At 40.9% G+C, this 27,328-nt stretch overlaps 1 pseudogene; it reads right to left on the reverse strand.

Annotated features, from left to right (window-relative positions):
- Positions 1 to 1,513: 1,513 nt before the first annotated feature.
- LOC148045554 (E3 SUMO-protein ligase KIAA1586-like) lies at positions 1,514 to 22,544 on the reverse strand (annotated as a pseudogene).
- Positions 22,545 to 27,328: the final 4,784 nt, after the last annotated feature.

The raw sequence follows: 27,328 nt of genomic DNA on the forward strand, positions 1-27,328 counted from the left end.
CTATAATTGCCTGGGTCATTTCTATTATCTTTTTTATAAATTGGTATGATAATTGCTACTCCCCAATCTCTTGGCATATGGTCTGTTTTATCTATAAATGTAAACAGAGATGCTAAAAGTGGAGTCCACCAACTGGTGTTCTTTTTGATTGGCAGGACATTATCAGCACTGGGTGCCTTATTAGCCTTTAGGGCTCCGATCAACCGGGATATCTCTTCTGGTGTAACAAGGGGCCAGTAAGGAGTTTGCTCCAAACTAGTTTGGCTCTCCTTGGTTACATAGTCAGGATCTGTATAAAGCTCCCTAAAATATTCTTCCCAGGCATGAATCGGAACCTGATTAGTTGGGGGTAGGGGAGATTTCCCCAATCTTCTGGTGATGTACCAAAAAAGGGATATATTTTTTGTCCTGACTGCCATAATTAGTCTATGCCAAGACTCCTTCAGAGCCGCACTTCTCTTTCTTTTAGAAGGTTCTTATATTGTGCTTTCAGTTGCTTTAAGTAGTGAGTGTGATCCTCAAAAGGGGCATTTCTACTTTTCTTGTACTTCATATTATATATCCTTTTTAGTTGCATGCAATCTCTGTCGAACCATTTTTTATTCTTTGAAAGGGGCCTTTTGGAGTGAACTAGTGTTTTGTTAATGAGAACCAAATTCAAATTTAAAATTAAAGTTTCAAACCCTTCTAAGTAAGATCCTCCAAACTTATTCCTTAGTAGAGATGTACATAGCTCTATGATTTCTGGAGCTAACATCCATTTGGTAACTTCCTTAGCATTTTTCTCATTCCATTTAATTTTTACCTGGGAATTTTGACTCTCTAACCTGGATAGGTAGGCTGTGCTTGCCCTTAGAGATTTCTGGTGTAATGTGAGAATAAGGAGTATTGCATTATGATCGCTTTCCAGTCAAGAGTCTACTTCCATCTTCTGTAAGAAATTCAGGAGGTCATATGATATTATCCAACTGTGGATTTTCTTCCTGCTCCCCAATAAGTATATTTCGCTGGATAATCATCCCATGTGGACCCATTAAGGATACAAAAATCCAAACATACAGTCATTTGTCTTACACACAAACCTGCCCGATTTGCTTTACGGTCTTTAAATTGTCTGGAATGCAGGGATTCTCCTGTTACGTTTTCATTGTAGTGAATCTTAAAATGATTAAACAATGCTTGATCATTTTGTCCCATTCTAGGGTTTAATATTTAATATTTAATAATTATTGCTGCTTTGGGGTATTTGTCTGAGCATCCAAAAATAAAATCTTTTATGCAATCCCAAATCTTGTTGATCATATTATTCTTATTAATTGGAGGAATATTGATATTAAAAAGCAAAATCTCCACCTGTTTAGATAAGAGTAATGTAGTTACAACCCGTGGCTGGAAAGGTGGCAGTGAACCACATTTAAATTGCAAGGATGTATTAACTAATGTCACAATACCCCCTTTAGCTCTCCCCACCCCCCACTTGCTTGGGACAGCCGGGATTAAGTTAACCCAATAATCATCTAACTGAATATCTGTGGAGGCCCAGGTTTCCTGCAAGAAGAGGATGTCAAATTGTGATATATCACAAAAAAGAGTTGGCCTTTTGATGGAACAGACCAACCCGCTATATTCCAGGTTATAAGGGAAAGTGGATCATCTTTTGCAGCTCATCAGGAAACTTGATTTACCCAAAGGGAAGTTGTCTGTTGCCATGGATTGAGGTGTCATCACGCAAAGAATTGGCCTTCTTTAAAAGTAGGGAAGTCCCATCTAAGACCTCTGTAGACTCTTGAGGAACTTGTTCAGGATAAGAGGTTTTAGCACCAACTAATGGAGCTTGCCATTCTGATGCCTCTTCTCTGGGTGTAGGACAAAGTGTTATTAAATCATATTTCATTCTTTGAGATGGTGGCTCTGACGTGGGTCGTCTCTCACTTTCTTGGTTTGGTGCTAAAGATGTCATGGGATATTCACACAGGGATGAAAGCATCTCCATCTCTATTGGGACCTCTAATACCCCCTTTGGGTCTTGGCTTCTATTTTCCATGATCTTGTATTCATGCAATCCCTTGTTCTCTGAGGGAGAAATGAGAGGCTCAATTATTGGGGAAACCAGATCTATAAGCGGCTCTGCTGTGTCCATTGTGACCAATAAGGATTTCTTTAAATTTTCTAACTTGAATAATATATTGTCTTGTTCTTTCCATGGGAGAGCGCCAAAAGCATTAATGAGACCAGCTTCTGTGCGGTTAAGTATCTCTTCACCGGACAAGGCTGATTGACTTCCACTTTCTTTCTCTCCCTTTCCCAAGGTTGAAAATGAGGAAGAGGCAGCCACCTTGGGAGCTCGCATGTTAACAATTAACGAAGTAACCCTTTCCTCACAAAAGACTCTGATGGGAAAGATTTGAAAGGAGGCTAAATGTGCCTTCATCTTAAATAGCATCTGCAGTATGGTGGGCTGTTTGAAAGACAGGAGAATCCACTTCAAATTTGGTGCCTCAGGGAGCCACTCCACAGCACGTAGATCAATCAGACCCCTGTGACAGTGAAGAAGCTGGCTTAGGGAATTTAGTATTGCACTTCTGGTGTTCCAACGTCCATAATTAAGTCCGTTCATATGGATTCTAAAAGCAATCTGTTAGGTTTGTAGTGAGCGATGTGATTGTTGTAATTGGGGGAGAGATGTTTTCCTAACTTCTCGTGAGGCTTCTTTATTAATATCTTTCCCTCTCATTGCCTTGTCTGGACTGTTTTTCTGAGTGGACTGCCACTTTTTATCCAACTCTTTAACTGTTTCTCTGGATCTTTGCTCTTTTTCCTCTTCCTTATCCTGCATATGGGAGTTAACCAAGTCTTCTGTAAGAACTTCAGTGGGAGTGCCTGGGGCCCGATATTGTGCTTGAAGAAAAACAGCTAAGTCTTTTTTCAATGTCTCTAAATCATGTTGTATGGCAATTAATTGTTCGAATATTGAAACCACCATTTGCGCTGTGAGATGGCAATGCTTTGCCATAAACTCCGTTGAATTTTCCCAAGGTAAACTCTCCATACTTTGAATTATCTGGTTGTTCTTTGCCTTTTTAGCCTTTAACTTAGACTCCATATAGGAAGTAATTGGACTAGTTGTTTGTGAGAAGAGCTGGCTTTCAGTTTGTCGTCCCCCCCCCAAGGTCAGGAAAGTCTAGTAACTGCTGTTTTGCCACATCTTTGCAGGTCCCCTTCTAATCTCTTCAGATTGTTGGGAATGGGGTTAGTTTTGCTTACAGATCTCTTGCCAACAAAGTGCTCCTTGGTTGTTTTGCTGTTTTCACTGGAGGGAGAGATCCTGGGCTGGTGCCATGGCATTTCTTTCTTTTTCCCATGCCTTTTTAATCCTCGGCAGCAACAAAAACCTTTGTCTGTGTTATATTCTACGCTGTTATCTCCACTGAAAAATGTTAATTAAATAAAAAAGGATCCAATGGGAGTGCTAAAAATTGATAAAATATAATAAAATCAGGAGGCACTACTGCAAATATGCTCCAGCTGCACCAACTGTAGCTCCACCCTTCTAAATAGCAAGTCTGTCTTCCAAAATGTTAGCAATTCTCTCCAACTTGGTGTCATCAATAAACTTGATGAACTCCCCTTCTGTCACCTCATCTAGATCATTTATGATATTGAAGAGCACTGCCCCCAAAACAGAACCATGAGGTACTCCACTGCATGCTTTCCTCCATGTAGATGCAACTCCATTGAGGACTACAGGCTAAGTTGGGTTGGTCACTCAACTGCAAATCCATCTGATGGTAGTATTTTTTATCCCACATTATATCTTACTGTGGCCCAATTCATCAAACGCCTTACTGAAGTCTACTACTTCAGTCATGTCAGGAGCACTGGAATGGTTCTGGGTTGAGAGGATTGTCTGGTTATATCACCATTGGCAGGGGACACCCAGTTGGAGACTTTTTAAAATTCCCTGTTAAGATGCCCATTAAACTGGTACCCATCTATCTATTTGCAGTTGCCCACTTTCAAACTGCTGGGTCGGGAGGAGCTGGAGTAAGTGACAGGAGCTTACCTTGTCATGTAGCAGCAACTAGGTCTCAAACGTGACCCTGTCAATCATCTGCCCAGCATCCAAACCATGTGAGCCACTAGATTCCCATGCTGAAATATAAGTATACTATACCCAGTGTTTCCCTGATCCACTAATTTAATCCCAAATTAAGGGATTACAATGTCATAAAAAGAGTGTTTTATCAAAGAAGGCAATAAGCTTTGTCTGGTATGATCTGTTTTTGACAAACCCATGTTAGCTTCTGTTTTGCTTTGTTCATTTCTATGTGCACACAAATATGCTGTTTGATTATATTTTTTAGTATTTTTCTGGGTACTGATGTCAAGGTGATTGGCCTGTTGTTTTCTGGAGCCTCTTTTTATCCTTTTTTTGTAGATGAAAACCACATAAGCTGTTTGCATTTATTTATAACATTTATTGATTGTCCATCTTACCATAGGGTAACTCTGGGTGGCTTACAATCAGTGTGTGTGTTGTGTATTTGTGTGTGTGTTGTGTATTTGTGTGTGTGTGTGTGTATGTATGTAGCAGGGGGACAGTTGGTTGCACCAGAACTTTGGTCAACTGAGCGCCTCTTTTAAAATCTAAGACTCTGGTATCATTGTGTTTTATAGCTTGTGTTTGCATTATGTTGAATTCTAGTATGACATGGTCACTTACATCCAAGGTTCCTGCAGTTTCAACTCCCTCTATCACTGTTTGTTTGTGAGAATCAAGTCCAGTATGGCTTTTCCTCCAGTTCCCTCCTCTACCTTTTGTTACCCTCCCTTGTCAATTTTAGTTTAAAGCCCTCCTAATAAGTTGAGCCAGTTATTTTCCAAAAACATTTGTGAGGTGCAACCCATCCCTTGCCAAAAGCCCATCTTGCAGGTAATACAGATCATGGTCCAGGAATCCGAGGTTTTTTTGGTGACACCAACCCTTTAGTCAGTGTTTCCTTCTAGAATTCTTTGTTCTCTTACTACATGTTGTCCTTTCGTTGGCAGTACAAATGAAAAACCTACTTGTGCACCTAAGTCCTTGACTTTCTTGCCTAGTTGCTTGTAATCATTCAGTATTGTTTTCAAGTCCTTTTTTGTTTCATTCTTCCCTACATGTAGCAATAGAAAGGGGTAGTACTCTATGAGTTTTATTATTTTGGTTTCAGCCACATCTTTGATTTTAGCTCCAGGGAGACAACGTACCTCTCTGGATTGGCTGTCTGGTGTACAGATGGCAGGTAATGTTCCCCTGAGTATTGAATCTCCTATCACCAACACTTGCCTTTTTTTTCCTAGGGAGTTTTGGGTGTTTTTCTATCTATCACAGTAGCATTTGATGGTGCTACTTTTTAAGGGACATTTGATGGTGCTTCTTTTTTATGGGTCTGCATGTTTTCTTCTAGTGAGAGTCCATGATATCAATTGATTAGCACCAGTAGGGCTGCATCAGAGTGGGTTGGTTTGGACAAGGGTTTTGTACTAGGTTTGTGATTTTTTCTGTGAGTGACATGTTTCCATCTGTTTTCTTCCTCTAAGGGGTCAACTCCTTTAGAAGTTGTTTGGTCATTATTATGTTCAATTTGGGCATATTCTTTTTGCAAGGTTTGGGGTTTCTCATTTTATAGGTTGAGTTTCAGTGTGGTTAGAGATTCCTCTAGACCCTTTACTTTTTCTTTTAGTAACTTGATTAATTTACATTTGGTACATATGTAGTTTGGGTATTCTATGAGCATAAGTATTGTGACACTAAGCTAACCGAGACTGCTGCAGCTGCCTCAACACCACTCCAGGCACTCCCCAGGTCCCCAAGAAATACTTAGACCTAGCTGAAGTGTTCAGCAAGAAAAATGCAATGCGCTGCCCCCCAACTGCCCCATGGACTATGCGATAGAACTTCTACTGGGAGCTAAATTGCCTAAACCAAAAATGTACTCCATGACTCCTAGAGAAATGACAGATCTGAGAGAGTACATCAACACCAATATAGTATGCAGATTCATATAGCCCGCCAAATCTGGGGTAGCTGCCCCAGTCCACTTTAAAGAGAAAAAAGATGGGTTGATGAGGCTGTGAGTTGATATTGGAGGAATAAATGAAGTATGCCTGGAAAATACATACCCACTCCCCATCATGAAGTAGCCCATGTGGCAAAAGGGAAGGTGTTCACAAAACTGGATCTATGAGAGGATTATTACCAAGTACGAATTAAAGGAGATGAGTGGAAAACTGCCTTCAACTGCCCCTTAGGGAGTTTTCAATTCAAAATGATGGCCTTTGGCCTATGAGGAGCCCCTGGGGTCTTCATGCAGCTGATCAACAAAGTGCTGCATGAGCACCTATACAAAGGAGTTCTTGTGTACCTAGATGACATTCTCATCTTCACTGAGACCCTTGAGAACATATTAAATTAGAGCTTCGGGTACTAAAGAAACTGCTCACAGCTAAGCTATATGTGAAGCTGTCAAAATGTGAATTCCACAAGTCCAGCCTAGACCACATGGGCTACTGAGTGTGAAGTGGAGGCATAGAAATGGACCCAGCAAAAGTTAAAGCAGTCCTAGACTGGCAGCCCCCTTGCACCTGAAAGCATCTGCAAAGCTTCCTGGGGTTTGCAAACTTCTACAGACAGTTCATCCCAGCTTTTGCTGGAATCACTTGCCTATCACTGAACTGTTAATAATGGGGGGAGGTTGACCAAGCCAACCCCTAAAATGGACCTCAGATTGTCAGTGGGCATTCAAGTAGCTCAAAAAACTATTTGTCAAGGAGCTGATCCTCAAACATCCCAATCCAGAGCAACCCTTCAGGGTTAAAGCTGATGCCAGCAATCTGGCCATTTTAGCAATCCTCCTTTAAAGAAACATGGAGGGCAACCTGCAAACCTCCACAGAAAGAAGAAGAAAGCCTATGCGGTTCGGTTGGCCCTCCTAATGTGGCAACATTTTAGAGGGTAACCAAGTGCCTTTCAAAGTGTGGACTGATCACAAGAATCTTGAGGCACTAAAAGAACCCCCAAAGATTCTCCCTGAAGCAAGCCTCATGAGCACAGTACTTTAAATCAGTGGTCCCCAACCTTTTTATCACCGCGGACCAGTCAGCCTTTGATAATTTTACCGTGGCCCGCTGAGAGCGCGCAGGGGTGGGGGGGCGTTGTTCGCGACGACACATTGATTGTCGTGGGGGAAATAGGGGGTGGGAGTATTAGGTATCTTCACTACCATATATAAAAGGAGATACTATCTTAAATAACAAAGTGGGCCCCCACCTCCAAAATATACTAAAAAAAAAAAGATTCCATGTGCTCAACTATTTTTTTTTAAAATATCACTATATTATGGACTACAGACATATATATATATATATATATATATATATATATATATATATATATATGTATATGTATATGTATATGTATATGTATATGTATATGTATATGTATATGTATATGTATATGTATATGTATATGTATATGTATATGTATATGTATATGTATATGTATATGTATATGTATATGTATATGTATATGTATATGTATATGTATATGTATATGTATATGTATATGTATGTATGTGTATATATATATATATATATATATACACACACACACATACATACATACATACATACATGCATATATACATACCGTACGTATGTACGTACGTATATATATAATGTCCAAATAACAGGAAAAGCGCTTCAAGGACCAAAGTATATTCCTTTTTTGCAGCCTTAAGAGAACTCTCGTTTTTTGAGGCTCAGAACCAGGCATTCTCGTGGGCTGCAAAAAGGAAACGCGACCCGGGAGCGCAGCCTCCAAGAGTCCATATCGCCAATAACTACGCGTGGGGGGAAAGGAAATGTGTTTTGTGAGGAAGAGAAAGAGCGCGCTTCACTGAAATTTTGGAAGAGAGGCAAGAGACTTCAGGCACCGAGCCCCCACCCCTGGCTGCGGCAACTGGAGCGGGCGGGAGGCAGGGAAGGGGTGGGCAAGACCGCCGCTTTTCCACCGTGCGCTGCCCCCCATCTCCCCTCAAAAGACCCCCCTCCTCGGCTGCCCGACGTTCTCTCTCTCTCTCTCTCTCTCTACCTCTCCCGCCGTTCCTTCTCACAAGCCAAGGCCGGGCGGGGAAGCCGCCAGGGCCTCCAAGGGCTCCGCTTCCAGCGCATGGTCTGCCCCCTCCTCGCCTCGCTTCCAGGCGAGCCGACTGAGGCGAGAAAGGAGAAAGAGGCGGAGGCGTTCACTGAGGGGACGGCTGACTCAGGGAGGGGGCGGAGGTGGTGTAGTAGCGGGGGATTCTTCCTCCTCGCCTCACTTGCTCCTGTGCTTCCGCGCAGCTCCCCCCCTCCGGCGACGGCGCTGCATGAGTGAAGAGTCGGCCGTTGCATGGCCCCCGGCCGCTGCAGCGATCATGGCCCCCGGCCGCTGCGCGGCCCGGTGCCAGGTACTCCACGGCCCGGCACCGGTCCGCGGACCGGGGGTTGGGGACCACTGCTTTAAATGGTTCAACTTTGAGCTGAAATACATCTGGGGGGATCTCTTGGTTGATATGCTGTCGTGTAAACCAAAATACAACAGCAAACATGAGGAGGTGGTCCATGCCATGCTCCCTCTCTCCCAGCAGCAGCACAAGCCATAACCAGGGGACAGGCGAAGTGGCAAAGAAACACAGATGGGGAGATGACCCAAAGGCTAAAAGATGAACTGCCAAATGACCCATGGTACAAAGACAGCAACAGGATGCTGACCCTTAAGAATGGACTAGCATGGGAAAGCTCAAAATTATATGTGCCCAATAGCCTATGGGTCCAGGTACTCCAAAATGTCATGATTCCAAGCAAGTTGGGCATTTTGTCTATTTAAAAACTCTACACCTGATCAAGAGGCAATTTTGGTAGCCAAAGATAAAGAAGGACATTGAGGACTATGTCAAGAGCTGTGCCACTTGTGCAGACAGGGAAAAAAGGCCAAGAAAACCCCCAGGACCCCCCAAGTAGTTGAGCCATCTGGACCCTGGGAAGAGATTGCCATGGACTTGTAGAACACCCAAATAGTGGGGGAAATATGATCATTTGAACCATAATAGACTTGTTCTCAAAGCAAGTCCATTTCATAGTTTGCCCCAGTCTCCCATCCACAAATAACTGGCCAGGGTGTTTGTAAAACACACCTATAGATTGCATGGGGTTCCCCGCAGGATCATTTCTGATAGGGGAATCCAATTCACCACAAGGTTCTGGAGGGAGTTCATAAAGTCCATTGAGTCCTCACAGGAGCTTAGCTTGGTGTTTCATCCGAATACCAATAGAGCCTCAGAATGATCAAAAGTAGAGCAGTACTTGAGGTGCTATGTCAACTATCAGCAAACAAATTGGGCAGAATTGCTGCTATTTGATGAAATGGCGTATAACAATACAGTGCATAGTAACATGGGAGTTGACCCCTTTCCAAGTTACCAGTGGTGTGGAATTCATCCCCGTGGCTGAACTCCCTAGGGAGCCATCCTCATCCATGTCATTGACTGAATAGATGGAGTCCCTGAAAAAAGTGTGGGAGAATACCAAACAAGCACTTTGAGAAGCGGCAAAAACCCATAAAGTGCAAATTGACAGCTCCCCAAGTGCCTTTTCAAGTGGGAAGCAAGGTTTACCTCTCAACGAAATAATTGAAGTTAAAGCTCCCTTGCAAGAAATTGGGCCCCAAGTTTATTGGGCATTTTTGAATAGCTTTTTCCATACTATTCAGTATGGAATTTATGGTACAAATGTCTAGAGGAAAGATGTAAAGAATAAGAAAGCAATAAAGGGAGGAAAAAAGATTAAGAGATCAGAAAATAAACACAAAACCACAGAATTAACAAGAGGGGAACAATGTAAGATAGATTGTATGTAAAATAGTATGTGTTGTGTCCTCGCCAGCAGATGGCGCTGTGCAAGGCGCCTCTGATTGGCCAGGACATGCCTGCCTCTCGGCGGGAGAAACCCTGCTCTCCCATTGGTTCCCCGTCTGACAGCTCTCTGTATAAATAGCTGTCAGGCGGGGGTTTTGTTGCCTGTTGTTTGACTTAAGCTCTGTTTGAATAAACCGTTCTAGTTGCTGTTAACTGGTCTCCTCAGTCATTTACTTCAGAACTTAAAAGTATGGAATAAGAAATATAAGAGAAATATATGTATATAGAAGAATACATGAAACATATGCAAAAATGGGCATATATATATAGAGAGAGAGATATTTAAAGGTATATATGCTTGGATAAAAGGAGTATAATGGATATTTAAAGATGTAGAAATGTTGCAAAGATGATATGAATGTTTATTAAAAATAATTTTTAAAAAAACCAAATAACTTATTATTCTTCCCATGGTACTCTCCACCCAACGGCTTGATCATTATATCTGCCAGATTGTCCTCTGAAGAACAGTGAAGTAAGCTAATTAATTTACATTTGATGGCTTCTCTTACAGCTGTGTGAAAAAGTCCTGCAGGTTTTACAGTTTACGATTTATGATTTATGAGATTTTTTGGATAGGCCACTGATTTTATGATATTTTATGCTAACTGCTATGCAAATATTTAAATAAATACTGGTGGTTTTTAAGTGAAAAGCATAAGCTTTTTGCAATTTGGTGCTGTTTGGATGGGGATTGTGGATTTTCTTGCATGCTTACAATGCATGCTTACAATGACTATGAAAACAGATTAACTGATGTATACCCAGTGGCATATTTGTTGCAATTATTAAGGCCGATGCTAGTGTTTTGTTAACATTTTTATTATTTGTGGCCCTGAAAAGGACTGTTTAAGTAACCAAACATGGTTACTAATATGAAATTGGCCAGCCCTTATTGCTATGCCGAAGCATCGCTTCGGCATAGACTGTATGACTTTGCATGTGATCTTTGGTGACAATGTGGTGCCAGGCTGCAATAATGGATTCAATCAGCTCTTGCTTGGTCTTCAGATGCTTCTTGCTTATTTCGTAACCAATCTTGGCCCACAAGTTCTCAATTGGGTTCAAATCTGGGCTCTGAGCTCGCCAATCCAGGAGTCGAACACCATGCTTCTTCATTCACTGCTGGACGGACTTGGCTTGATGACAAGGAGCATTGTCATCCTGGAAGTAAAAGTCCTTCCCTTCAAGTTGCTGAGCTGAAGAAGCATGGTCTTTTCCAGGATTTCAACATATTGCTTGGAATTCATGATTCCCTGCATGATTTGTATCCGACCAATACCAGAAGCAGTAATACAGCGCCAGATCATCACGTGCAATGGATGCTTCACAGATAGATTCAGGTAGTCCTGCCTAAATTCTTCAGCTGGAAATCTTCTGACATACTTATTGCACTGATTCCCAGTCAAGTAGAAATTGCTCTCGTCACTGAAAATGACCTTGGCCCACTGTTCGCTGGTCCACTTGGCATACTTCTTGCCCCATGCATGTTGACAAGAGCGGTGAGCGTCTGTGAGCAAAGGTTTACTTCAAGTCCTGCAGCCTTTGAGCCTTCTGGCAAGCAGTCTGTGACGCACTTTGCTTGTGCACACTTTTACATCACATGTTTCATCCCAAATTCTTGTAATCTGAGGTGAGGAGAGCTTCCTGTCAGCCATCGAAATGTGTTGCAGAGTCTGATCTTGCCATTTTGTTGACTTTCTTGGTCTTCCAGAGCAGAGCCTGTCATCAGCTGAACCAGTTATTTGGTATTTTTCAACCACTCTGCTCACTGTGGTGCAATGCCATTTCATCTCTTGGCTATTTCTGTACAGGAGTAACCCTGTCATGAAGCACAATGATGCGATGCCGCTGCTCAGTACTGGTGAAAGCAAAGGCCTTCATCCTTGCCAGCAGCGAGAGCTAAATTAAATTTCTCAATGCTTTTCGTGCCTATTTATAGTCAGAGAGTATGACAACATTGATTGGTTCATATATTTAGCCTCTGAATATTTTGATTGGTCAGCCAAAGCTCACTGCTGATTGGCTACTTTCAATCCTAACATTCTCAAAAATTCAAGTTGTGTTTGTTTTAGCACATAAACTCACTCAAAACCTTTAAAAGACATTGATTATATTAATAAAAATTATGCATCTCAATCCAACTACAGAAATTTTCATCGAAGTACTAATTTTGCATGGTGTCTATGAGTGAAAAGTTGATTAAACATGTTATTACAGCTTAAAACTGAAACTGTGCAGGACTTTTTCACACAGCTGTACATTACAGTATTTAATAACCACATGCTTGCTTCTACTGTGTCACCTGTTGCCATTTTAATGCAAGCAGCATTATCCTCAGACACCATTACAGCTTCAGTTACTTTTACGTTTAAATCCTTTAACAGTGTACATAACCTCTGTTCAGGGGTGGGTTCCTGCTGGTTCTAACCAGTTCAGTAGAAGAGATTCCACAAATCTACCATACTGGTTAGAACCCATTTCTCACGGAGCGCCTGCCCTGGCTCACTTCCCCCACCCATTCCGTTCACCGGAAGCTTGCGCGACTGGCCTCCTAGGACCTCCCCGAACTTGCCTAGGAGGCTTGGCCACCAGCAAAGCATGGGGGCATTTCAGGGCATCCCCTCCACTAGTTCCCCGCCTCCCTTCCCAGCGAAGTTTTCCAAGGTGTGGTTTCAAAAGCAGAATCCCATCCCTTGTGCCCCACTCCCGCTGAACTCCGGGAAGGAAGAGAAGAGCCTTTAGGGAGTGAGAAAGAAGAGGAGGAAGAGGAGGCACACACACTCGGGGCCATGCCAGCTGGTCAACTGGTGCTAAGAAAGTGCCTCACAGCTTTTGAAGGGAGGAGGGGTGAAGAAAAGGGAGAATGCGGAGTCACCTTTCTGGGATGCCAAAGTGGCGGGAAACCAGCACCGCCACCAGAGTCTAAAGCTTTTGGTGGCTCCAGACAGATGAGGCAGGGAGCAGAGACCCAGGTGGTTTCCTTCTCTCCCCTTGCAAGGGAGTAGTAAGCGTCGTTTTTACCTTCTTGCCTCCGCTGGACTTCGCGCTCTTCTCCATGCTTTCCTCGGCTCTTTGTGACTGCAATAGACGTCCAGAAGTGGCGGGGGCTGTCGGGCTGGAAGCCCATTTCCTGATAGTTATTTGGCTCATACCACACATTACACACCTTAACTTTACTAGCAGAATACCTGTCAGGTGGAATCCCCTTGTTCCATCACTCTGACCTGCATGGCATTGATTGCTCTTGTGTCTCAACCCTCTCTTGCTTCATATCCGAGTCATCATCTTCTCCTGACTCCTTTTCTTGCTTTTTTTCAGTTTCTTCTCCCTGAACACTGACACCAACACTAAATGAGTTACCATCACTAAGGGAGTCACTATATGGATCATTCCAAAGATTGGCATCAATTCTATTCCAATTTGTTCTGAAAAGCTAGAAGACCTGGAAATCACTATACTTTTGCTCCTATCACTAAAATGGTAGCTCTTTGAGATAGGCTCATAACCTGTAAACCTAAACTTTCTAGCCTTTGGTTGACCTTTTCTCCTGATTGCTTTTGGAATATGCTCCCATGCATTGCTTCCAAAAACCCTTAACTGTGCCAGAGATGGCTTTCTCCCATATAGCACAGCATTTGGAGTATCATTAATTGAGGAACTCCACAGCCTATTGATTAAATAATTAGCAGTCAACATGGTTTCACCCCAATATGGCCTGCTCAGACCAGAATCCTCCAGCAGTGAGTCCTTCATTGTTTGTAACACACCATTCTGTCCCTAGCCATGCCTTTCTCAGCTGCTGTATATGGATTAGTGTTTCTGTGTTTTATTCCTAACTGTCCCAACAACTGTTGAAAAGTGGCTGACATGTATTCTGAACCTGTCAGTTTGCAGCTGACATTCCTGTTGTTTATATATCCTTTCTATGAAGCTTATCCATTGCTTAAATTTCTGTAGCACCTCTATGTTACTCTTTAGTAACTAGCAGAAAACCAAATCTGCTGAACTCATCTACAATGACCAGTGCATACTTTGCTCTTCCCAAACTGGCTTGCATTGGCACCACCAAATCTGCACGTACCAGTTCTAGAACTCTTGTTGTCTGCCTTGTGCTACTTTTGCTCACTGGGAATGCTTGGACTTTGATGACTTAAATACTGAACAATCCAAGTATCCCTTACACCCTTTTAAGTTTAACCCTTCTCCAAACTGTTGTATCCTTTGCAGAACTCTGAAGTTGGCATGGCCAAGCTTTCTGTGCAAGAGATGAATGCATGAATCATGTTGTGCCACATTTCCAAATGTTCGGGCACATTGAAACTTTTGTCCCTGCAACACATAAAGATTATCCTACTTTATGCCCTATGCACATACGTTCCTATTTCTCTTTATAAGAAACTTCCCATTTACAAATGTGGTCTCAAACCCTTTTTGGCTTAGACTAGAGACACTCAATAAATTATGCTCCATTTCAGGCACCCATAATATGTTACTAAACTTCTCCTTCAGACATGGAATCACCATACTGCCTTTTCCAATGACTTTAGCCTTTTGGCGATTTTCCAAGATTACTGCATCTCCTCCAGCTGGACCCATTCTGAAAAACAATTTTGAATTAGTAACAATTGTTTGACTAGCCCACTGTCTAGTAACCATTTGTCTCTGTTATTACAATAGCTAACCTTTGCAACAGCAGCCTGTCCATCTGTTGTATCTTTTCTTTGCAAACAGTCTTTCTTCAAATGAGTCTTATCACCACAGATGAGACACTACTGTTCTGTTGCTTTCTTTGTAGAAATTCTTTGCTGGGCTGTAATCTGGTCTCTTCTGTTACTCTGTCACTCTGCAGACATCTCTCTGCAGACATGCTGTCTGTTGATGTTCTCTCTCTGTTCCTTGAGCCGCCCCTCAGGAATTTTTCCTCATGGCTTTCTCTAAAATGACATTTGTTTTCTTCTGAAATCAAACAGGCTTTAAGAGCTTCCATTCGTGTGTGTGTGTGTGTGTGTTTCCCATCACATATAAAAGAAAACATAGCCACAAAACCTGGGTAGGCATGGCTGGGGGGAGTCATATGACTTGGTGGGAGTGAGTGACATCGAGTTGGTCACACCCACCCAGGTTTTGTGACTCCTAGTGTTTTGTTTTATGTGGGAAATGGGCCCAAGTGTCTCTTTGAGTGTTTAAGGTTGCAGACCCTTGCTCTAATGAATGACTTGCACAAAGAAGAGATACAGAAAGGAAGTCTTTAATTGCACGCACTACATAAGGATGAAACAAGCATACAAAACAATAAAACAGCTACACACAAATACTTACAGAAGAAAGATGGCTGTCTTGCCTGTCTTCAATGTCACTGACCACCTTTCCCCAATGAATGACCTGCACAAAGGAGATTAGAAATTATTATTATTTTAAATAATTTTTTATTTTTAATTTTCAAAACAAACATAACACATAAAATCTTCTTTCTTTACATACTGTAGAAAGTGTTTCAGTTGGTTACAAAAAGCTTTCGTGCATCTCTTCCACAGTCATCAAGTATAGTTCATATTAACTCAAGTATTTTAACTCCAATGTTTATATATGTTACCATCATCATACCTCCAGTTTCATTTGACTCATTGTTTAGACGTCTTTCATCATAAAATATACCAAAATTTAATACATAACCACATACTGGCATTTCATTTACTATTTCTAAAATCCTCCAATAGTAGAGTCCTTATATCCTATTCTAGCTAAACATCCATGATATTTAGTAACAAAATTTTCCAATCCTCCTTTTCAAAACACTGTTTGCACTTTACATCCAATTTCCTTATGATGTACCCATACTTATATATAAATTATTTATCATTATCCCTTCTTTATTTGACTATATCCTATATCATAACATTTCCCCCCTAACAGTCAAAACTTGACTCTATCTAATTTAGTTCTTTTTTTTAAATTGACCTTTATATATAATCCAAAAGGTTTTCTGATCTTCCCTTCATGGGTATCATTCAATATTCATATCCAATTATTGCTTATCATGACACTACACATTGTATACATTATTATCATTATCAAATTTTTATTTAACTATACCTATTAACACTAAATTTCACTAAGTTTAACTAGTTTTAAATAATTCCCTTTTATCTATCAACCTGTATATTTCCATTGACAAAACAGTCTCATGTCTTCTGCCATTTGTGGTATTAATCTTCTAAACATCTTCTTGATTAGCTTTGTATGGACTTCTCTTAGCAGCTCCTTGCTTGTAAGATCTCTCATATAATTTTGATGCCCTCTTTCTATTTCTTTATTCCGCTTATCTTTGATTGTCAATAGTGTTATCAATATTTTTGCTGATAAGATTTCATAGTCCATAAATTGTTTAATTTTTTCTTTTTCTTCTATGTCTTGCCCTTTCAGATAAATTTCCTTTCCATTTATTTCCTCTTTCAATATTCCATTCTTTGCATTTTCAAAAACAAACCAGTTGCCATAAATATCAGCAGGTTTAATCTCTTTATATTCATTTTCCACTTCAATTTTTTGGACTTCAATTCCCTCATTTTGCATTTGATAAACATCTTCAACTTTTTCATCATATTTTGCTGTTAGCTGCTCCAAGTATTCCAATTTTTGTTCTATTCTCTCATATGTATTTAATAATTTTAGTAATTCTGAAAATTTATTTATTTATTTGTTTGTTTGTTTGTTTGTTAAATTTCTAGGCCACCCAATCCCGGAGGACTCCAGGCGGCTTACAAAGAAAGAAAGAAAAAGCAAAATAAAAGAATAATTTAAAATTCCCAACACGCATACATTTCTAATCGGGGATGGATCTTAACAATAAGGTCAACAGTCCCAGGCTTGCCAGAACAGCCAGGTTTTAACAGCTTTCTGAAGGCCACGAGAGTGGGTAAGGTCCGGACCTCTGGGGGTAGCTGGTTCCACAGGGTCGGAGCAGCCACAGAGAAGGCTCTCTTCCGGGGGCCCGCCAGCCGACACTGTCTGGCTGACAGCATCCAAAGGAGGCCCACCCTGTGGGATCTTATCGGCTGTTGGGAGGTGTGTGGCAGTAGGCGGTCTCGCAGATACGCTGGTCCTGAGCCATGTAGGGCTTTAAAGGTGATAACCAACACCTTGAATTGTGTCCGGAGACCAATTGGCAGCCAGTGCAGCTTGTGGAGGACAGGTGTAATATGGGTGTATCTCAGTACACCCAAAATCGCTCACGCAGCTGCATTCTGGACTAGCTGTAGTCTCTGAATGCTTTTCAAGGGTAGCCCCATGTAGAGCACATTGCAATAATCCAGACTTGAGGTGGCAAGGGCATGAGTGACCGTTTGAAGTGCCCCCCGGTCCATGTAGGGCCGCAATTGGTGTACCAGGTAAACCTGGGCAAAGGCCCCCTTGGTCACAGCCGACAGATGGTGTTCCAGTGTCAGCTGTGAATCCAGGAGGACCCCCAAATTGCGAGCCCTCTCTGAGGGGTGTAAGTCTTCACCCCCCAGGATCAAGGACGGACTGTCTGAACTGTCCTTCAGGGGTAACATCCAAAGCCACTCAGTCTTATTGGGATTGAGGACCAATTTGTTCATCCCCATCCAGATCCTGACAGCTTCCAGGCATTGGCACATCACGTCCGCCACTACACTGAGCTGGCACGGGGCAGATAGATACAATTGTGTATCATCTGCATATTGATGGTACTTTATCCCGTGCCATCGTATGATCTCACCCAGCAGTTTCATGTAGATGTTAAATAGGAGGGGGGATAGGACCGAACCCTGTGGCACCCCACACTTGAGGGGCCTAGGGGTCGACCTCTGTCCCCCGACCAACACTGACTGTGACCTACCGGAGAGGTAAGTGGAGAACCACCGTAAAACGGTGCCTCCCACTCCCACCTCCTCCAGACGTCGCAGAAGGATGCCATGGTCGATGGTATCGAAAGCCGCTGAGAGGCCGAGAAGCACCAGGATAGAGGAATGCCCTCTATCCCTGGCCCGCCAGAGATCATCAATCAGTGTCTGTAAGTTTATTAAATATTGTCTGTAAGTTTACAATCTGTACAGAAGAAGGCGGGGCTTAGCAGTGAGAAGATGGAGTTTCAGGCTACTCCTGAAATTCCCCTATTCCGAAGGAATTTTTGGACGGGTTGTCGGACCCTAGCTGTCCCGTAGAGACAGTGAAAGGTGAGGGGAGATCCAGTGACCTCAGAGACGTTCGCCAAGTCTCTGGGGGGCTTGGAATTAACCCCTCCTGCCAACTCCTTTCTGGATTAGCTGCATGCTAACTGAAACTGCAGGTTTCCCCTAAGAATGGTGAAAGTGGATTCAACTGGTAAGCTGATTTTATTACTCGAAGAGAGACGGTCCGCACTAAAATTTAAGCTAATTGAAACCAAACAACAGAAGAATCTAGCGGCAAATTGGTGTTTTTTTTAATGGATTTATGGCCGGTGGTTACCCTATTTCTTAAACGCTTTAAGGAATTCTTCAACATTCCCCCCTGACTCTTTCTAAGTGGGTTGTAAAACTAACCTACTACAAATTGGCCCTTCACGATCTGACACTTTTATTGCTTGGCTGTGTTGGTCTAAGATCAGATAAGATTGCACAGCTCCCAGTGTGTTTTTACTTGCAAATATCTTAGAGTCTCTAACTGTGACACAACATGGCGTCGAATTATATTCCCAAAGGCTCATTTCAAATACTTTTTTCTGCATTTCGGAAGCTGTTTGATTCATATCAAAGATTTGAAAAAAAATTGGATTATTTGACATTAAAATATGAAGGAAAAGGTGAGAACGTGGAATGTTTGAATGTTCCTGAAATACAAATGAAAATTGTGAGAAATGGTGTCTGGTCTATCTCGGAGGAAGAAAGAAATGCAATGCTGGAAAGGGGGGGAGCTATACAGAAGATTCGTTTTAAGAGACAGATTGCAGGAGAAATGAGAAGTATTAAATAATCTACACTTTATGAAACATCATTGACAGATTTCTTAATTCCACTCTTGAGAATTAAAGTCAATTTGAAAAGTTTAACAAGCCTGGGACAACATTATTATTTCATCAGAGACATCCTGAGCAAAAAGGTGCGAAGATATTCCTGTTTGGACTTGCTTATAAAAACATTTGGTAAATCTATTCAACGAATGGCAATAGGACTGAGAAGGTTTTGTTATTGGAGAGACATAGGCTGACAGATGGAAGAATACAACTTAAAATTAGCTAAATCTAATTACTCTTATTTGTAATAGATATAGCTGAATAATAATTGATATTGATAGTAATGTATATAATGTGGAGTTGATATGATAAATAATAATTGGATATGAGAAAGGAAGGTTGGAAATACGTTTGGACTATATATAAAGGTTATTAATCACAATAATTATCACTATTAAAAAATAAAATAAAATATATACAGTTAAATGTTAATTAATATGGGGAAAATGCTATGATATACGATATAACTACATAAAGAAGGGAGAATGATAATAAATTATACTGCATGGAAGATGGAATTTTTGGTATTAAATATTATGGATGTTCAGCTAAAATAGGATATGAGGATTTGATGTTAATAGAGGATTTTACAAACAAGTAAATGAAATGTCAGCATGTGGTTACGGATTAAATCTTTGGCATAGTTAAGGATGAAGGATGTTTAAATAACTGTAGTTAACTAAAAGTGGAGGTATAATGATGTCAATATGATAAACATTTGAGTTAAGATATTTGAATTAATATGAATTAATGAAAGAGATGCACCAAAACATGTTGTAACCAGCTGATATACTTTTTATATATATATAATATATACCTGTGTTCTTTGTGTGTGTGTGTGTGTGTGTGTGTGTGTGTGTCTTTGGTTTTTTTCCCCCTGCCTTGTCTTTTGTTTTCTTTCTCTTTTTTTTTTTGGCTTTTTTGTTTTTTCTCTTTTTTTATTTTTTTTATTTTCCCACTGGTGTGGGCATATATTGTTTAAGATTATTATTATTATCAATATTTTTAAATAATAATTACAGTCAAATGAAAATGGATATATGATGATGCTGATATGTATGAATATTTGAGTTAAAATGCTTGAGTTATGTCTGTTGACTGTGGAGGAGATGTACGAAAGTTTATTTGTGACCGACTGATACACTTTCTATAGCATGTAAAGAAAGCTGTTGTACTTATTTTAAATTAAAAATTAAAAAAATTTAAAAAAAAAAAAAACCACCGTAAAACGGTGCCTCCCACTCCCACCTCCTCCAGACGTTGCAGAAGGATGCCATGGTCGATGGTATCGAAAGCCTCTGAGAGGTCGAGAAGCACCAGGATAGAGGAATGCCCTCTATCCCTGGCCCGCCAGAGATCATCAATCAGTGTCTGTAAGTTTATTAAATATTGTCTGTAAGTTTACAATCTGTATATTTTCTTGACATTGTGCTATCTTAAGAAGCGCATCTGCCCTTGCTTGGAAGGTTGTTAATGTTAAAACATGGATTCTCAAAAGCCTTTTTGCCCTCTTCTCTGGTTGAAAACACACTTCAAAGGGACATCTGGCTTACCCCTATCACTCTGTAACGAAGAGGAAGTTCTGCTTGAATACACAAAGCTCCAATCAACAAAACCTCCCTGAATTCGGGCAGCGTACCACTGTTCAAATGTTCTTTTTTATGTCTATTTTGTATTTCAAATTAGAAGAAGAGGTCCAATCTTTAAATGAATTTTTTAAAAAAATACCCACAGCAATGTAAGAGGAGAACTTTGATCTTTAAATCACAAAGAGTCACAGAGAAAAAGTAGAAAAAGAAAACTTAATCCATCCATTTTAAAAGGCTTGTAAAGATTCCATCCATAAAGATAGTATTTTAAAAAGTGAGATAAAGACTGTCTAAAACCATTAAGGGTTTAATTTCGCCGCTTGATTCTTCTATTCTTCAATTTAAATCAATTTTTAAGTTTTTATAGGCAGTCTCTCTTTCTCACCAGCTGGAAACACTTTCACTTTCCATTCCTTTAATTTTGGGGCCGCCCCAACCTCATCAGCCTTTTGGCTGGAATTTTTGTCACCGGCTTGAAGAAATTCTCTTGCTTCTTTCGAGGATTTTGTGATATCCCCGAGATCAGCAAGACATATTCTTCCTGTTCACTATCTCTTCGGGACAGTTTAGATCCGTTTGGACCCCCCAGTGGCAAAACTGTCGACTGCGATCTCAGAGCATTGAGATCACACATCATCTCGTTGCGACTTCGCCCCCCCCCCCCAGAAAGGAAGTTTTTTATTGCATGCACTTAAACCTTACATAAGAATAACACAATGAAAGATACACTCAAGTACTTACTTGTGTTAGTAATTTTTTGGTTTAAGATGTTTCCACATCGTTCTTTCATTTGCAGCCTCCTCAGTTGCACTTTTCTTACTCTTCACACAAGATGGTGTGCTGTGAGCCATTTTTTGATGGAAGGAATTGGATCCCATTTTGTTACAGATAGGCCAATCATGCTAATTGTCATCAAATTGCTTACATTTGGAATAGTTAGGTGGGTTCTTTGTTCTGAACATATGAGGTTCAGTTTTGAAAAACCCCTTTCCACCTCAGCTGAACTCACAGCAATTGTCCTGATAATATCTCTAGCTTTTTGGATACTGTCAGGAATTGTATAGTTCTTTGAATCTTTTAGTATGTTTTCCATGAAATCTCTGTAGTCATTCAAATTAATTTCGTAATTAAAAATTTCCCCAAATTCAATCAATTCTTCTTCTACTTCTGGCCATTGAATGACTACATCTTCAATGTTCCACTAATCTGGCTCCAAAAAAGTGAGAAATCATAATTTATTTGAGTTGGGGAATTGGTTACCTGTTTTTAGATGTTCACAATCCATCAGTCTTTTCTTCAAATTGGTTATGATGCTTCCCAAAAGTTTTTCCTGAGGAAGTACAACAAATAGTTGATTTTGAACAAATTTTATATTTTGGAAGTCTTCTGGAGTTATCATTCTATCAACCTTTTTTTTTGTATAGCCTTTTTCCCATCTAAGCATTTCAAAAGCTTTAATTGATCACAGCACAAATTTTTCCACCTTGATGATGTCTATATTTCTCCCTTGCAGTGCATTTGACAGAAATCTCATTTAGAATGTCAATCATCAGGGTCAAATCAGTCAAAAAAATTATATTTTCAAGACAGGCAGCCATACCTGGGTATTTTCCATTTCTATGAAAAAACTGGTGTAGTGTTGGATAAGTATGCCACACAGCTATGGTTGACCTTAAACTACAGGCAGACCATCTTGGTCCCAAAATTGCCAATCTTCATGATTTCAATGCCCAGTTATTCAGAGATTTGGAAAAGTTTCATCTGGCTCTTGCAGGATTTATGGAAAGTGGTGTGTATCTTGTTAATAAATATTTTGAAATGGTTCAGTTGCTTAATGTCCTTTATGGAGTCATCCAGAACAAGTTGGAGGCAATGGTTCAAGCAGTGCCATATTATGATGTTTGGGAACTCTTTCTTAAATTTCTTGATTTTCTTTTTCAGTGGCATTGTGCTGGACTGGACTTTTTATCCAGGACCTGGCTGGATGTAATCCATCAGGTCCTGGTGAATAGAATTCATCAAGATCAGAAAGGTGTTCTCTTACTATTTTTTTCTTATTTTAACTTTTATTTCTAGTCTACAGTTATGTTTTTGGTAGGTTGGGCTACAGTTTCTTTTTGTGTGAAGACAGATGCAAATAATGAGTTAAGCAGCTGTGCTTTCTCTCTGTTGCCTGTTATTTCCTTGCTGTCTTCTCTCTTTAGTAGACCGACTGTTTCATTGATTTTTTTCCTTGTTATTTATAAGTTGGAAAAAACTTATTTTATTATCTTTGTCTTTTGTTGCAAGTCTTTGTTCATTCTGTGCCTTTGCTTTCCTGACTTCCTCTTTGCATATTCTGGCTATCTGCTGATATCTTGCCTTAGTTATGTGTCCCTCTTTCCATTTTTTTCTGTACTTGTCCTTTTTGTCTTTCAATTTGTCAGAGAGATCGTTATGCAGCCATGCTGGTTTCTTATTGGATTTCTTGTTTTTCTTTCTCAGTGGTATTGTGCTGGTTTGGACTTTTATAATCATATTTTTCAGAGTTTCCCAAGCTTCTTGAGTTTTCCCTTTTAGGATTTCCTTCCAAGGAATCTTTCCCAAGTTCTCTCTGAGTTTATTAAAATTAGCTCTTTTAAAATCTAAGTCTCTGGTATCATTGTGTTCTATTGCTTATGTTTGCATTATATTGAATTTCAGTATGACATGGTCACTCTCACCCAAGGTTCCTGCAGTTTCAACTCTATCACTGTTTCTCTGTTCGTGAAAATTAAGGCTGTCCCTCTAGTTTCCACCTTTACCTTTTGGACAACAAAGTTATCAGCTAGGTTGGTGAGGAACCTATTTGATTTCTCACTTATTGCAGAATTAGTCTTCCAGTTGATGTCAGTGTAATTGAAGTTCCACGTTACTATTGTAGTGTGTTTCCTACATATGTTTGTTAATTGGTTAGCAAAAAGTATGTCTATTTTTTTCTGCTTGGTTGGATGATCTGCAGTATACATCTATGGCCATGCCATTATATATTTTTTTTTATATTGACCCATATGCATTCTAAGAGGTTTTCATCTTTGGTTTCATGCATTTCTGTAGCAATATAGTGGTCTTTTACATATAGTGCAACTCCACCTCTTCTTTTATGGGGTCTGGTTGTTTTGAACAGTTTGTATCCTTCTATCAATATGTTCTAGTCATTGGTTTCATCTCACCAAGTTTTAGTGATTCCAACTATGTCATATCTACCTTCGTGTATTAATAGTTCAAGTTCACCCTGTTTGTTCCCCAAACATTGTGCATTTGTATATAAGCATTTGAGTTCTTTATGCACTGGGAGACCTCCGCAGGTAACATTTCTGAAATGTTAACTTTTAACACCTCCCTCCGTGTGTCTTCGGCAGAAGGAAAGGATGATCAGCAGGGAAAGGGGGTGCTTTGGGGAGTTCTGGGAGTTGAAATCCACAAGTCTTAAAGTGGCTAAGTGGCTACCCATGCTGCTGCTGGCCTCGCATGGGCTCTTCACCCTCCTGGCTGTGATACTCTCAGCCACCCTGCTGGGCTGCTCCTGCCTGGCCTAGTCAAGGCCAGGGCATGCCGACCGCTTGGCCAGTTGCAGGGGGGAAGCAGATGGTGGGACAGAGAAGGCAGGGCCAGCAGTAGCTGCACTCCCACTCCCATCCAGCCTCCGTGCTCACCACCTCCTATATGTCAAAAAAATTAGACCTCCCCCCCCCAAAAAAAGCCCAAGTGCTTATTTCAAGCCAAAAAGAAAATAAGACTGGGCCTTATTTTCAGGAAAACAAGTAGTAGAAGAAAAGGGTAGTAATCTGTGGGTTTTATTATTTTGGTTAGTTTCTCAGCCAAATCTTTTTTGTTTGTTTGTTTGTTTCAACAGGCATATTCTGGAAGTTCAGGGCAGCTAGCAATCAAGAAGCATTGCTTCCAGGACCCCACCCTTTTGCACTGGACTATATATTTAATGTTGCAAGCATTTCAGGAAAAATGCATGGTTGATGCTGCCTAGAACACAGTAAATGGACAGATGGGTGGGTGGGAAGGCAAGTGGAGAAGCAATTGGAGTGGAACCTAAAGTAAGCCCAGGAATGAAGCCAGGAGGAGAAGCAAGCAGAGAAGCATTTGCTGATTTTGGGAGATCAGCCCAGCACAAATGATCTCTTTGGTTGTTTTTCAGGAAGCAGAAGAAGGGGAAATAGCTCAGCTGGAGACACATATGGAAAACTGTAAAACCTTTGGCTCAAACCCAAGGAAAAAGTGAGGGGAAATATTAGATGGGAAGTAGCAGTTTATAAATCTGACACACCTTCATGGTGGCTGGCTCCCCCCACCTTCTCATCCCTAGACCACCCTCTACTGGGTTGTGTTTAGCTGCTAGAAAGGTAAAGGAAGCCCAGAAATGCCCCTCTCCTCTTCCCCCCTCCACTACACATTCCATTCTTCCCCTGCTCTCTAGAGCCTGGTCCCGCCTGTCCCAAAGAAGCAGCCAAAGGGAGGATGTTTGGCTTCAGAAGCATTTGGCTTTTCTGCTCTTAACCAATGTCATTACACGATCTCCCAGCTGATTGGCTAACTTCCAGAGCCTCCATCTGTATCCAGATTTGTAACCATGGATTTTTATTCCTGGTTTGCCTTTCTTATTTGTTCTGTTTTTCTATGCATGCAAAGCAATTCTAAGGACGGGGATTCAGTCATGTTCAAAAAGAATGAAAATTGGGTTCCGTCTCTAGTCTAAATGAGTCCCTCATTTTTGTGTTTGCTTATAGTTTTTGTAGCATCACATATACTTGAATACAGATACCTCTAATTTTCATAGACCTCTTAGTGACAGCCTGGTCACTGATTGCATTGTAATAAAGTACTATTTTTTCTATACCCTTCCTAACTATAAAAACAATAGAATTTCTTCTCTGTGTTTTATGTTCTAATGAATGATGTGCCTGAAAGTGTCTGATCTCAGTCCATCTTTATTCACTGATGCCTAAAATGTCATTTTTTTGTTGTTTTATTTTACTTTTTCATTGTATTGAGATTTCCTGTGTTCATACTTTTTACAGTGAAGGTTTCTGTTATAATTTTATTTTTGCAGCTTTGGATTTTATCTTCTGCATGGCAGCTAGATGACCTGAAAGCTGTAATCTAGCCACATCATAAATACCTTTATTACTCTGAAAGATCCTTAGCTCTTCCTCAGTATCATGTTGAGTATCATTACTGTGTTTCCCGGAAAATACGACCTGTCCTGAAACTAAAGCCTTGCCACATTTTTCGCGTGGGCAAAAATATAAGCCCACCCCCAAAAATATAACCCCTGGACAACCCCCCCCTCTGGCCAGGCAGAGCACTGCTCACCAACATAGCGGTATCCTGAAGGCGCCAAGCCACAGGAGCCAGGGGGGGAGAAAGGCACTCACATTGCTTGCTGCCTTCGGGATACTGCTAGGTTGGGGAGTGGCGATCTGCCTGGCCAGAGGGGGGAGTTGCCAGGTGGCTGCTCCCTTGCGAACTGGCTCCCTAAGAGCGCGGCTCAGCCTCAGGTGCAAAGCAGCCATGAGGTGACTAAGCACATTCGCAGAACAGGTGCTCGCGCAACCCTCTTCTCCAGCCAGGCAGAGCTCCATGCACTGACCTAGCAGGTATCCCGAATGTGCCAAGCCGTGGGAGCTGTGGAGTGGGCAGAGCGCCACATGGCTTGGTGCTTTAGTGATACCCCCTAGGTCAATGAATGGTGCTCTGCCTGGCTGGAGAGCGGGGTTGCTGGGCAGCTGCTTGTGAGCTTGGTAACCTCATGGCTGCTTCGCCCCTGAGGCTGTGCCTGGCTCTTCGGGAGCCAGTTTGCAAGGGAGCAGCTGCCCGGCAACCCCAAAACAATAAGTCCTCCCCTATAATAAGCCCAAGGCCATATTTTGTAAGTAAAAATAAAATAAGACCCTGTCATATTTTTGGGGAAACACGCTAGATCTGAAGGCCCTATCATCCAGCACTATTGTATATCATCAATCGTTATATATTTTCCATCCATGTGAGTTTTTTTTATAAAGATACAGGAGTGCTTTTTTACACAGTATGTATTGCTTTCTTTGCCATTGTCACTACATTGATCTTCTGCCTCCAGAATCTTCCTGTGTCAATTCTGCCAAATGGAGGTGCCTGCTTGCTTTTGCCTTGGATAACCCTACTGGGAATTCCCAACTCCTGACATTTTTTACTTATCCCCCCAGGAATACCACTGCCACCATCATGAGGCAGCACAGCAGGATTGGGGGGATGATATAAATTACCATTTAATAAATTAAATGCATGAATAAATAAAATAAATATTCTGCTTCCAGAACAAGTCAGTGATATTTATTTCTTATTTATATCTTATTTTTCTTTCAAAGCTGCACTCATGGTTTCTTCCTCCTATTTTCTCACAAAACAACTGTTTTAGAAAAACATGGAAGCCTCATTAGATATTATACTCTAATATATATTTGGGATCATGAGTGTATGTATACACTTTAACTGCCAATTTTTTTTCAAACTAAAAATTGTCCTGAGATTATTCTACACATATACCCATATGTACACACATATAGCCTTGTCTTTCACATTAAAAAAATTAAAATATGGAAAATATAGAAAAATACCTGAAAAAATATAGTGGAAAAGTCTTCATATAACTGGGTTTTTCAGTGAACAGTATTACCAAATGGAGAGAAAAAGAATCATTTCAAATCCCTATGTAAGGGCTC

Source organism: Thamnophis sirtalis, unplaced genomic scaffold (genome assembly GCF_051295495.1).
Source record: "Thamnophis sirtalis isolate CommonGarterSnake01/CBP01778 unplaced genomic scaffold, rThaSir2_p1.2 scaffold_5, whole genome shotgun sequence".
Taxonomy (NCBI): Eukaryota; Metazoa; Chordata; class Lepidosauria; order Squamata; family Natricidae; genus Thamnophis; species Thamnophis sirtalis.